This window comes from Pundamilia nyererei, unplaced genomic scaffold (genome assembly GCF_000239375.1).
Source record: "Pundamilia nyererei isolate P.nyererei 1_Seehausen unplaced genomic scaffold, PunNye1.0 scaffold00268, whole genome shotgun sequence".
Lineage (NCBI taxonomy): Eukaryota > Metazoa > Chordata > Actinopteri > Cichliformes > Cichlidae > Pundamilia > Pundamilia nyererei.
The window spans coordinates 664,211-672,364 of record NW_005187669.1 but is presented as its reverse complement, the minus strand read 5'-3'; the positions used below and the strand labels follow the sequence as shown (position 1 = coordinate 672,364).

The 8,154-nt window shown below is 45.5% G+C and overlaps 1 long non-coding RNA gene across 1 annotated transcript in view; it reads right to left on the bottom strand.

The window, feature by feature from the left end:
- Nucleotides 1–5,396: 5,396 nt before the first annotated feature.
- The window catches only part of LOC102205215 (uncharacterized), a 4,323-nt gene continuing 1,565 nt past the window's right edge, over nt 5,397–8,154 (bottom strand). Inside the window, exon 2 of the long non-coding RNA XR_312197.1 lies at nt 5,397–5,803. This is a non-coding gene — a long non-coding RNA (uncharacterized LOC102205215). The remainder of the gene's footprint in view (nt 5,804–8,154) is intronic.

Here is an 8,154-nt window from a genome sequence, read left to right as displayed (position 1 = left end):
AAAAAGTAGAAGCGGGAAGACGAGGAGTGGTAGGAAAGGGAGAGGAAAGAGGAGACGGAACAAAGTATGGGAGGAGAAGAAGGAGAGGAAGGTTGTGGAGATGAAGAAGTGGAGGGGAAGAATATGGAGGAGAAAAAAGGAGGAGCTGCAGACGGAGACGTTTAGAGTTGTAGAAAAACCTCCTGTTGATACATTAAACAGATAAAAGCATCGCTCTCAGGGCCAGATTCAAACAGGGCAAACTGGTGCATGGGCACAATCACAGCAGACCCCAGGCTGAGCCTGCAACCTTTTGTACTTTAAATCCTTATCCTCCTACTCCTTAAATTTTCCATGTTGACAAATGAACTCACAGAAATGCATAAGCAGCAGGGCCAAACATCTCAGAGTTCCCACAATTTACACACAATCTCGTCGCTGCACTACTTCCATTTACGCCAGAATCCAGTTCCTAAATCTGGACCCTAATCTTGTCAGTCCTGCTGACACAGGTGTGTAAAGTCCAGGAGTCTGCCTCTACAAACCTCTGTGAAAGAAAGGATCCCTCTAAAGCAGGGGTAAGGAGCTCCAGGCCTCGAGGGCCGGTGTCCTGCAGGTTTTAGATCTCACCCTGGGTCAACACACCTGAATCAGATGATTAGTTCATTACCAGGCCTCTGGAGAACTTCAGGACATGTTCAGGAGGTCATTTAGCCATTTGAATCAGCTGCGATGGATCAAGGACACATCTGAAACCTGCAGGACACCGGCCCTCGAGGCCTGGAGCTCCCCACCCCTGCTCTAAAGAGTTCCCTAAATTTGTAACAGGACACTGTTGTTGCAACAAGTCAGCTCATGACATCTCTCCCCTGGTGTGACATTCAGATGAGCTGCTGTGATGTTATCAGTAACCACAGCAGTTCAGCCATGATGTTCCACGCCGAGCTCTGAGCGCCCGGTGAGTGGCGTCACCAACACTCCAAACCTAGCAGACAACAACGTGTTTTACAGCAGGATGTGATCGTGTAACTGTAATGTTTGACATCCTAACGTGGGAGTGAATGCAGAGTGGACCGGCCTCAGGTGGCTGTTAGAGGAACTGCAGAGGAGCAGGAGGCAGATAAACCGTGGGAGCACTCCCCGTCCATCACAGGCTAACCGGGCCCGGATCCACACCTGCAGTCATATTCGCCATCACGTGATTAACCTCTCACCCACGGGGCGCGCAGGTAAGCCATCTTTGATGTGAAAAGATGTGAACCCGTCCTTTAAATAACTTCATTTGCATTCTTTCATTAGAGCTCAGCTCTGGCTGATTTCGCCCCGGAGACATTTTTTTTCCTCAAACATATTTGTTCTCAGCTTGCTCTGCTCCGACTAATTAAGTGCAACACCCGTCTGTGGTTTCACGCTGTCTTTGACACCCACACAGCGGCTGCAGGTGGAGGTATCACTGCTGCGAAACGTCAGTCGGGGAAACAGTTTTTTTTTAAACGTCTGCTTTCTCTAAACGTGAAGACGGTCTGTGTTCGCTGCTGTGCAGAGCGGGAAGGAAAGGGTTACCCTGGACCAGTCAGGGAAGGGGGACGAGCCTGGAAGTGACAGCGCGATGAGCAGCAACACTTTGTTCTCTGTGTTAATGAGCTTTATGCTTCAGACTCTGTTTATTTTGCTAATATCGTTCTGCAGTGACTCGTGCTCGTTTAGCATTCCACTTTGTGATAATAATGACTCACATGTCAAGTGTTTGTTCCCTTTGTTGGAAAATAAAAACAGACCAGTGAACTGTCCATCAGCTGCGCTCATTGTGCAGGAAATCAGCGTCAGCCTGCAAACAGCAAACTCAATATTTCCCATTCAGAGTCGGAGAACAGGCGACGTTTCTCCACCGATGCTCATTAAGCCGAGAAGTAACCAAAATTCAGGGAAATCAGCCCCAAAAATGTTAATGAATGTGTGCTCCCGCTCCCTCGGTTATGTGAGCGCTGAATTCGTGGAGATGAATGCAGATTCTCCAGGTGGCTGCCATTAAACCGCTGACATTAAACATTAATACCGCTGCAGTCAGAGATCACGCTCAGAAATGTGGAAATCACGATGGAGAAAAACCAGCTTTTCTGTTTCATTTCGGTTTCCTCTGCTCTGGCGTTTAGTGCCAGCGCCATCGACAAACTCCGGTGTGGATGCTGTTCGACCTGCAAGATGAGAAAGTGTCGGGATTGATCCAGTCATGTTTGTCGTTTTGATTTTCTAACAAAAATACTTCCTGTTAGAAATTATGAGGCTCCTAATTAATGAAGACGACATGTCCAAGATGCTGATCGGCAGCACGTCCACACACAGCGTGACGAAGGTAAAACCAGCCTGTGTGTGTGACCCACAGACCAGTCTGCAGCAAGGTTATCAACGTTAGCTTCAATACCTGATAAATACAGTCAAAACCACCTGAAACTATTAAAATATACAGAAAAGGTCTTCAGTGAGTTTAAGGCTCCTTTGAGATTCTTGACTTCAAGGTTCCCGGGTCGGTCCAGGGTTTAGAGTGTTTGTGGAGTCAAGGTTTTCCTTTTAGATGGGATTCATGCTGAAGCTCCACAGCCCTCAGTCAGCACCGTAGGTTATGTTCCCTTACCTTTGTTAGTTCCCTGTTGTTCCCTCTCTGCTACTCTCATCTTTATCTGTAAAAGCTGACAGCTCACTTATGGAAGTCTCAGAGTGTGGACTGAAACAGCTGTGTTGTTGGTGTCACAGACCACCACCTCTTCAGTGAGGTTCGTTCCAGGTGAACCATTTAAATGTGAGTCACTATCCTGTCTGTGCACTGATGAGACAGGTGAAGGTGTCCTGGGGGTGTGGTTGTCCTCGCTGTGGCATGTGTCTGTGGAGTACTCTGCACCTGGATCACAGTCTCAGGTGTTTCCATGAACTCTTACTGTGGCCATGTGACCTTAAGTGTATCACAGTGAATTCCCACTGTGGTCCTGTGGGTCATGACGGTCCTGATTCACACTTTGGTTGATTGGACTCACCTGGTTGCAGGCTGGGTGAACGACTGTCAGCAGCACCTCTGCGTGGACGGCTCATACCCAGGACTCCTGATCAGCTGTTAGAGAGCTGACGCGTCTTCATGAACCACAAAGACGTCCATTTGACTTCTGACAGCCGCGATCACTACGAACCTGCAGACAGCTTTCATAAAATGTATTATATTAATGTGTAAATATGTTTGTAAATGTGTGTAAAGCAATATAACATAAAACCAAAAATGAAAACTAAAATGAGAAAATTTCCTCCAGAAAATAAACCGAAGACGAGGCAGGAGGCGGACTCACCTGAACCTCGTCCTGTGATTGTCTCACTGATGAAGTGCTGCGATTATTCTCTCTCATGTTTTTGTAATATTTGAATCAGAGGGCGTTTCAGCTCTAATAATAAACTTGGTTTTATATTCAGTTCACTTTAGCTTTAGTTTATGTACCTGTTTACCTTTATTCACTTGTTCTTTGTCCTTTGATCCATTTTCTTGCTGAAAGGATGGCGTCCATCCCTGCTGTCACGCCCTGCACAGCTCACCGGTCCATCACATGTATACATTTCTTTATTACAGCGTGACACAAAAACACACCAAAGTCTTACCTTTTTACTGCACACATCTCCAATCACATGATCTGGTCACACTGGAACATATAAAGAAACCTGACACGGATCAACGATCACTCCATGTCTGGTTTAGTTCATTAATAAGAAAACACAATAACGCTGCATTCACAGGCTCCTCGGATCATCGGGTTTCCACAGCTGTCTCTCTGTGTTTGTGTCATTTGTGTTGTTTTAAATGAACATGGATGTTACAAAGACGGCATGAGGAGTTTAATTGTTTACCTGACCTGTTATCGGGATTATTGTAACCACACAACCATTACTATTTCATAAATTAAATGTAGGCTAAGAAGACTGACGTACAGGGAACATCACCATTAGAGCTACTTTGTTTCCTCTGCAAAATGTAACTAGACCCATCACCACCAGGGGGCAGCATTTGACCACCTTTAACTTTTGATAGTCCCTCATTTCCTCATCAGGTTTTACCTTTTGCAGACTATCATCATCAATATCAATGTGTTTGTAATAATCTGTCCAGTTAAATAAAGGTTAAAGGTTAAAAAAATTCCCTTGTGGTAGAAAGTGGTATTACACAAAAGTACAGCTCAGACCAAGTTTAACTTCACCTGATATCTCTTCAGTACAGCGCACAGGTTAGTTGGACGTAAAGTCAAATTCTGTTCATAGTTTTGTTCATTTTAGAAAGTATAAAAAAATAATAATTTACAAAACAGTACTTTTAGTCAAAGTTTTCTTGTTAATAACTGAGTATTTGCATTCACCCACCATGTTTTGAGTCGGCAGCTGATTTTGTTTTTCTGTTTTGGAGATTTTTTATGAGAAATTTCCCAGTCACAAATTCAGTTTCCCAATTATTCCAATGCCACATGAATGCACAATTACACAAGCTGGCGATGACATGTTCTTTTCAGAGTGGAGGTGACTTTGAAAGCCTCCATCTGGAGCTGCAGCGGCTGTTGTTCGCTGTTTTGTAAAGCAGCGTTTTGCAGCCGTTTTGGCTCCGGTCCCTCTGAAAAGGTTTTGACTTTCTGCCTGAGACACAAAGTCAGCAAAGTCAGAGCGAGCAGGCCCGGAGCCAGAGCTCCTAACCTCCATATATCACACTCGGCAGCAGGCACTGCCAGCACAGTTTGGGAACACGAGGATAAAACCACACGCGACGCATCCTCTGAAACATTAGTGAGATTTATGCCTAATCTCCACAGATTTAATGGAAACTATGAAGGTAATCTCTGGTGGAGGTTGCTTTATGTCTGATAAACACAGACAGACAGCTGAGAGTGTTTGCAGGGAATTGATGCTGAGAATGAATCCTGATGTGTTGGTGGTCTTCCAGCTTTTTTTATCTCGCTCCATAACTGAATAAAAACATCGACTGCCTGACATATGATAACTTCCTAAACAATAAACCTTTTATTTTAATGCTGTCGCATGTTTTCATGCTGAACACTAATGAGCTGACAGTGAAGACGAACAGCTTTCTGCAGAAGATGCGAGCACTGCAGTGTGGCAGGGCTTCAGCGCTGCTGTGGATATTAAAGGCCCCTCAGCCTCAGCCAGCGCCTTCATGCCGAGGGAATTGTTCAGGAAGCTGCTCAGTATGTACCCATCGACCACATCCAGGTCACGCAGTCACCGGCTGGCTGTGCTCAGGTAGGAAAGCCAATGAGTACAGACAGAGATTTCAGGGGGATGCTGGGGACACAGCCGCCTCGTTAGTTAGAATACATGCATCCGTCCCTCCGTCGTGAACACAACACAAACAGCTGGATTCAGAAAAGCAGACATGAAGGCTCAGTCAAGGATTTTACTGACAAACTCAGAGTGTGCAGCAGGTTTCCTCACAGGCTGAGGAACACGAGTGAGCTTCCACTGCTATAATAACCTGGTAGAGCAGCCGCTCTCTTAAATACTGCAGGACGGCAACAAGTGATGAGGAGCAGGTGTGCCGCGCTCTCCTTAAACAGGCTGCGGTGCTGTTTTACTCCAACAGAGGGCCCTCTGCACAGTTCATGAAGCAGACGCCACCTCTAATGCACCGATTCGTCTCCACAGGCGCAAACTGGAGGTGCTGGAGTCATCACAGATCTTCAGATTTCATTTAAATACAGCGTCCTTCCCCCCACAGTCCAAACTGGTGGGTAACTGGTCACTCTGCATCACCTGTGGGTGTGGTTGTGTGTCTCTGTGTGACAGACTCCTGCAAATATTGAAACAAATCACACAGATGTGCAGAACAGCATGAAAAACCTGCAGACTCCATGATCACAAACAAATAGATGATTTCCTGAGCACGCTCTGAGAGCCGGCCGGGCCGCTCCATACTCCGTGTGTCACTCGTTTCAGTTCAGCTGTTATTAGTTCCTGATAGAGTCACAGTTACTTTAGTCTTTTTAATGACGATAACATGCAGCCTGTCTTTGGATAGAATAAATATTCCAACAGGAGCTCCTGTTTCAGTCGTAGTTTTCAGTTCCAGTAATACGTGTGATATTCACCACTGTTATATTCCTGTCGTACCTGCGAGGGTGCATGTGTAGTAACGTCTCCGTGGCCTCACGTTTACTGTCTCATGATAAAATCGGTGGTACTTGGACCGGAGCAGAGACATGGGAACCATTACCACAGATTTACAGATCCATGATGGTCCTGTTTGCTGTGTGTCAGCGTCAGACACCCGCAGGTTAAAGCTCCAGCAGCTTCAGTCATGAAGCTCATCACCATGAAACATTACAGACAACATTTGAAACAGCTCAGGTACCCTGGAGGCGAAGCTCGAGAGCCTAAGATGGCTTTGGACATGTGCAGAGGAAGGAAGTGCAGTCAAAGAAAGAAGAAGAAGAAGAAGAAGAAGAAGAAGTGTGACGGAAAAAAAACAAATTGGTCAAATTCTAAAGTTTGATAGTAGAAATTGAATTGAAGATAAAATGTCTTTGATTAGGTTTCGTACACGTATATGATGCAAATGTGAGCTGAAAATCTTTCATAGTCTCGTATGTTTTGGCTTCTGGGGTGAAATGAACACATTTCTCGATGCTCTCAGAGCACAGCACCTTCATCCTGCCCAGAAACATCTGACCGATGAGCAGCCCGAACGTCCTCGTGTGGTTTGCAGTGACGCGTGTCACATGATCAATGAGGGTCGACCACCCTGAGCATGACTATGAGGTTACCTGGGACTCTTCATCAGTTGTTCTAGACTTGAGGAAACCTCTGGATGGAGTGAAACACCTTTATGAACCAAAGGAAGTCCACTTACCTTCTTTTCATGTGGCCACACTTTCACCTGCTGCTCCAGGCAGTCGCCACAGACATGAAACCACATGCTGCCCGATGCCCTCGCTGGCACAACACAACCACCCCATTTATCCAGACTTGGGACCACAAGCTAACGAAGACCGAGCAAGTAATAAAAACAGAGAGAATAATATATATTCATGAATATGATCATTATTTGTGAACAACTGCAGGCCCTCTGGGTTTGTAAACAGCTTTTAATAAAATAATCTGCAACCTTTGCCAAACTCATGGAGTTTAAAACAGGGAATCAATGAACTGTGTGTGTGTGTGTGTGTGTGTGTGTGTGTGTGTGTGTCACGTTGTAGTCCAACTGTTCACTGTGTTTCTGTGTCTGTAGCACATGTGTGTGTGTAACATGTGTATAGCGTGTGTAGATTGTGTGTGAGTAACTTGTCTGTGTGTGTAGGTTGTGTAACCCTGAGACCGTCCACACCCTCGTCTCAGAGGTTTCTGGAGGAAAGCTGGTGCAGCTGGTGGAAGCGATGCTGAGTCACTGCTATTGATCGCATTAAGTGTGCGCTCGCACTGTAAAACTTAACCGGTCCTTTAACGGCACACTGAGAGCCGTCTGCAAGCATTTACGCTCATTTCCTCCATCCTCACTCTCACCAGGCTGTTTTTCACATTTTAATCAAACTATTAAGTGAGTGTTTGGTCATGCAGGAGATATCAGTGTGTTTGTTTCCTATTACTTCAACATAAGTTATTAATATAAACCCTGTAATTAGGCCCCATCACTTTTATGGTACAGTAAACTGACTGCCTGATGTTTAATCCACAGCCCTCACACAGACACACACTCACACACACACACACACACACACACACACACACACACACACACACACACACACACACGAGCTCCAAACCCATGCGTCTGTCATTCAGTTTTCTCCTGTAAGCTACATTATACTGTGGGCTGGTTTCCACCTCTAGGGCTCCATCAGATACCCGTGGTGAGAAAGCTACGCTCCTCCTGTTGGCTGGAAGAACAACAGTTGATTAAGTTGTTGGTTTACTCTACGGGTAACAGATTTTTGCTGTTTAGTCCAACAGTTTGGGTTTGTTTTAACAGCGTATTGCAATGTTTGCAGCTAGTTTAAAAAGTTAGACAGGTAGATGTCCTTATTTTAGTTTTCACTACTTTCCCATCCGTGGCTGTACATTAATGCCTTCAGGTATGTCAGGTGCTTTCTGTGTCACCCTGTTATCTGCACAATGTCTCTCTCTCTCTCACACACACTCTCTCTC